Consider the following 6,186-nt stretch of genomic DNA (forward strand, 5'->3'; position numbering starts at 1 on the left):
AAAGATACATGCACCCCTATGTTCATAGCAGCACTATTTACAATAGCCAAGACTCGGAAACAACCTAAGTGTCCATCGACAGAGGAATGGATAAAGAAGATGTGGTACATATATACAATGAAATATTACTCAGCTATAAAAAAAGAATAAAATAATGCCATTTGCAGCAACATAGATGGACCTAGAGATTATCATACTAAGTGAAGTAAGCCAGAAAGAGAAAGACAAATACCATATGATATCATTTATATGTGGAATCTAAAATACAACACAAATGAACATATGGATGAAACAGAAACAGACACACAGACATAGAGAACAGACTTGTGGTTGCCAAGGGGGAGAGGAGGTGGGGGAGGCATGGTTTGGGATTAGCAGATGCAAACTATTATATATAGGATGGATAAACAACAAGGTCCTACTATACAGCACAGGGAACTATATTCAATATCCTGTGATAAACCATAACAGAAAAGAATATCTATCTATCTATCTATGTATCTATGTATCTATCTATCTGAATCACTTTGCTGTACAGCAGAAGTTAACACAACATTGTAAATCAACTATATTTCAATTAAAAAAAAAAAGACCTGGGTTCTGTACTGAGGATTCCATCTGATATATACAAAAAGGAATGAAAGGGCTTCCCTGGTGGCGCAGTGGTTGAGAGTCTGCCTGCCGATGCAGGGGACATGGGTTCGTGCCCCGGTCCGGGAAGATCCCGCATGCCGCGGGGCGGCTGGGCCCGCGAGCCATGGCCACTGAGCCTGAGCATCCGGAGCCTGTGCTCCGCAACGGGAGAGGCCACAACGGTGAGAGGCCCGCGTACCGAGAAAAAAAAAAAAAAAAAGGAAGGAAAAAATTAGAAAATTAATACCCTGCTAACCTCAGTGCAGCAACTGATTCAAGCACAATGGATACCTTTACAATGGAAAATATCTTAACCAGGATAAAGGTTAAGTCACCATCTTAACCAAGTGATCAAACTTTAAGTCACCAACAACAGGGCAAACCGACCTCACCGCCTCCTGATATGATGCATTGCCTCCTGATATGATACCATTACCTGTGTAGCACTTCTGGTAAAAATGTATAGCTTGAATCTAATCACAAAGTTACAGTCAAACTCAGATTACTGGGACATTTTACAAAGCACTAGCCTGGACTCTTCAAAACTGTCCATGTCATGAAAGATAATAAAAAAGTTACTGGGACAATTGGGGAAATATAAACCTGGAGTTTCTATTAGATAACACTAGTGCATCAACGTTAAGTGTCTTGGGAGTATGAATGGCATTACAGTTACGTAAGAGAACGTCCAATTGGTGACTAGGTACGTTAGTGTTCTTTATGCTTTCTTCCAGCCTTTCTGTAGGTTCGAAAATTTCAAATTAAAAGGTGGGAGAACAAAAGGGAAAAAAGAAAAGATCTATGGCTTTAGTAATGTGCAAAAAATGAAAGGCCTAACTTTTACTCAGACATCCAGCCATGCGGCTCAATAATCCTTGAGAGTATTGACGAATGTAGATCACAGTGTAAGGAATGCCCCTTCAACACCAAGACGAACCTGTCTTCCTAGCATAGGAACGATCGACAGATGTGTTTGATTATACCGTGAAGACACAGCCCTCATGCAGACACACTAATGGGTATCTTTCATATACTTTTTTGTCTTTCCAAATATTCCAGGTTCTTAACTGGATTAAAAACATTTCCAGTGCTCATTCATAATGCACACTTCCCTCTGCTTTTGACTAGCTGTTCGGCTTCAACTTTGAGTGAACCCTCCCTTCTCATAATGGCTTGGGGTTTAAGGAGAGCAAAGTTCAATATTTATCATCCCTAACTGGGAACTGTCAAATTTAAAGGCTTTCAATCTGCAAGATGTTTGGATCGAAATAGAGATCTGTGCCTCAACGTGTACTTACCTAATTCAGATTTTATCTGCCTTTTTGTATATCTGACCCTCAGATGTGTTTTGAAATCATCTGGAATTTATCAGAATTTTCTTCTGTTTTCTCAAAGAAAAACAACTCAAGTGTGTCACCGGCAAACTTGTGCAGCTTGCTGTCGGTTGGCTCTCCCAAGCCCTGCAGCTGGAAGGAAGTGGTCTTACTGGCAGACTTGACGAGCCAGGCAGCCTCCCACAGGCTACTGTGGAGATGTCTGTCTTTTAGAAAGGCTGCTCCTATCTTGTTTTATCATGGAGATAGAGAAGCCACAGATAGAATCGATTGTGACAGCGGCAGTGATTGATTGGTGCTTTGGCCACCAAGGAGAGGGGAAGAAACTAAGAAAACAGGAAGAGAGAAAACAGTGGGGGTGTCTGGGGAAGAGAGGTGGGGAAAAGACGGAGAGGAGAGAAGGACAACAAGAGAGAAGTCAGAACACAGAGGAAAACATTCCCGAGGCCAAAACCAGCTTCTTGCGTCACCCTCAGATCCAGAGCCTGGGTTTGGACAGAGTTGACTCCGGGACAGAGGAGTGATGGGAGCCATGGGCCGTCCGTGTACATTTTACAAAAGTGGTTTGTAGGGAGGACAAAAGGGAAATAAATAGAGGGAAAGGGCAAAAAAAGCAGAAGGAGAAAGAAGCTGCTCTAAGTATCCGGAAGTATTCTCAGATTATGCTTGTTTTTAAAGTTGCTTTTAGGGACAAAGTTTTAAGTCCTCTTAAATGGAAAATGTATATTCATTTAGATCCTTCTCTTAGCATTTTTGAAAGAGGAAAGGACCAAATTGTTCTGTGAGAAACGAAACACACTTTTTGATCCAATTATACCCATGTGAAAGGCAAAAGGGAGGGAGGAACAATGAGGATGAGTTCACTAAAGCCCTCTACGGTTGTCTTCATTATTCCCATTTTACAGATGGCAAAACTGAGGTTCTTGGGTGTTAAACAACAAGTGTGACCCAGCTAATTAGTGTCAAATCCTGGTTTGGAACTTAGGCATACTTGACTCTGACGTTTGTAATTTTTGCTTTTCTCTAGTAGATCAGTATACAGGTGTACCACATCTTTTAAAGCACATACGTACATCTGAAAATTGAACCGTGAAGTACCAAAGCATATAGGGCTGTACTCAAGCCAAGGGCATAATGGGAATGGAGATGCTGCTGCAGATGCACAAAGGAGACGTTATTAGAACTGCTGATTCTACTCTCAGTTACAAAAAACAAAAACAACATAAAAAAACTGAACAAAGAGATTCCTTGCTATTTCTTTTTTAAAAATTAGAACAAAGAGGGAACTAAAACCAAAGTTTCATTTCTGTGTATTGATGTGAAAATCCCAGAATTCCTATCTAGAGCGTTGCTGTGGCTAGTTTTCCATTCTGCAGTGCTTCATGTCGGGGCTCTTGCCCTTGATGTGGAGATAGACTGGGATGGTTGCTGTATGGAATGTTCCTGAACATCTGCTTGAGGGGGTGTGGGCTAAAACAAATGAATATTATGAGGAGCAGCCTGGTGTAGTAGACAGAGACCAGGGCTGTGTGACCTTGAGTAAATCAAAACCTCATAATCTTGGTGTCCTTCTCAGTAACATGTGGAGGTTAGACTAGATAATTTCTAAGACTCCTTCCATAGCTAAGATTCCATGGCTTAAAATAAATCCCAAAGAAGCAAAAGTACCTAAGTGGCCAAAATGCCTGTCCTTAAGAAGTCTGTATCACTAAGAATGTTATCTCCTTGAGGACTGGAAACTTCCAACTAGATCCCCCTCTATCTGGTACAAACAATGGGCATGTAATAAACACTGCATGCTGTGTACTGACTGGCTAATTGGATTCTTGCTGGACAGATTTCCCCCAGAATTCCTCCAAGGAGGCCTCACTTTGACCCTCGCGGCACACAAATAACCAGTAACTGGGAGCCAACATCCACCAGCTGGATAATTAAAAGACTCCAAGTAACAAACCGGTGATCTCAGCCCAGCTCTGGTGACTGTGTCATAAAATAATGAAAACTTGTCAACAAACACAGCAGAGGCTAAGGAGGGCAAGGATTGAAGGAACATAAAACCTAATCACTCTTCTTTCCCAGCTTCTTGAAAAGGGATGAAAAGCTGGGAGGGAACTGGTAACAAACATCTCAGGCATGGAGTTCCTGGCGGAAGAGATGAGAATTTAACGAGGATCCGGATGTGGCAGAAAACTCAAAGGCAAATCCCCATTCACTGGCCAAGAGTCACTAGATAGGGTAAGCCTCTCTCAACTAGTTTCTGATTGGTCAGGAACCAAAGTCCCTACTCTGTTTTCCAAGCAACAGTTAAAATATCAGCAGCCTCAATTTTCTATATATTTTAAAATATAGGAAAGCCACATGAGCTAAGCATGGTATGGACAACGGATTCACTCCTTCACTTCATCAAGCTCTCTGCTCAAAGGGCCCCTCATCACAGGCCATCCCTCACCAATCTGTTTCTCCATCTCTTTTCTGAGCTTACCTATGACTACCTGATTTATTCTCCCTAGCTTCCTGGCTTACTTGTTTACTGTGTATCTTCCCAGCTAGAATGAAAGCTCCGTGAAGCCAGTACTTTGTTTTGTTCGCTGCTGCATCCCAGAGCCATGAGCAATGCCTGGCCCACAGGAGATGTTTAGAAAGTACTGATGAATGAATGAATGAATGAATTTATGAAGTCACTGCTTATCACAATCGCTAGTTTATCCAGACCATTTTGCTGTGAAAGCTAGCTCCTGAGGCCTTCACGTAAAAAGATTTAATGTCTTGTACCTTAAATCTCTCCTGTTCTCCATGAAAATCCACACAGAAACACAAGGAAAATCTTCTGGGTTAGCTCACCCAGCTGTGAGACTGCACTGTGACACTTCTGCATTGTATGTAGGTATATGGGAGAGGCACTCTGAAGTCACCCACTCTGGGATTCTTTTGGCCTGGCTGAACCAGCACGTGACATACTGCCCATGACCCTGTGTTAAACAGAGGAAAACACAAGGTCACAGACTAACGGCCTGAGTCCAGCAAGAACTTCCGCCTCTGAGAGAAAGCTCTTGTGTGTACTTTTTTAATCCACTGATGATGCCAACTTTTAAATTGGTTCACGTTCACAGTGATCTATCTAACATAGTGATTTTATGGATCTCTGCATATTCAAAGGCTTTATCTATTTCTTTATCTGACCACTTTCCATAGATAAAAAGTATTTTCTCCTAATCTGTAGAAAAATGAAATAACAAAGACATAGCAAACTTTCACTTGGGAGAATCTGGCTACGCAAACTTATGCTTCTATTGTATTTTCATACAGATGATATTGTGATCTTTTCTGAGATAGGATAACTAATAAACTAAGTGCATCCTTATGACATAAGGAGTTGGGTAGCAGAGTAGAAACATGACCTACCATTAGCAGATGATGGTATCATTTTTGTATACAAAGGCCCACACTTTCCTTTTTCAACAATACAGATATCCTGCCCTAGTTTTTTTTTTATTTATTTTTTAAAGAGGAGAAAGGTAATTTCTTGAAACTTCTGCATAGCATTGTCCCAGTACATAAACCCTTCTAGTTCTTCCTCACTATCCACAGAAAGCTAATAGACATAAAAGATAAAAGCTAGGCTTAAGCAACCCTCCTTTATCTAATGGACAAGTTCACTAAGAAGAATGTGGGGCAATGAGAATGAAAAGTACATGGTAATAACCCAACTGGAGGATCACAGACAGAGTCTAAAAGAACCTTAGAGATCCGCTGGTCCATGCCTGTCATTTCACAGAATAATTCCATGGTTAAAATACCAAGAAAAAGAGCCATCCAATTGCAACATTAACCTTAAATTTAAAAAGCCAGTTGTGACCGATGATCTTTCTGCTATATCTGCGTTTAGCACTAGGTGTTGCTCTACTGCTATGTATAGACCAGCTTTTCTTTGATACGCAGCAGGAATTGAACCTCCTAATTTGAGTTCCATTCTGCAAATGCTGTTTCTAAGATTATGCTCTGCTACTATATTATATGTTATGTTGAACAAGCTTCATTTAAATGACGTAGATATAGCATACTGAATCTACTGAAACAGCCACTCTGGAAAAAAGTGATCAATACATGCCAGGGAAAGGCTATTCCAAAGCTAACTTTTTCAAATTGTCCTAATTCAAATATTTACTTAAACTCTGTTTTTATATTGTGTGCAATACAAGGGGAATGACATTGTTAGCCG

This window comes from Aethalodelphis obliquidens, unplaced genomic scaffold (genome assembly GCF_003676395.1).
Source record: "Aethalodelphis obliquidens isolate GAN/ISIS:26980383/991018 unplaced genomic scaffold, ASM367639v1 scaffold1, whole genome shotgun sequence".
Taxonomy (NCBI): domain Eukaryota; kingdom Metazoa; phylum Chordata; class Mammalia; order Artiodactyla; family Delphinidae; genus Aethalodelphis; species Aethalodelphis obliquidens.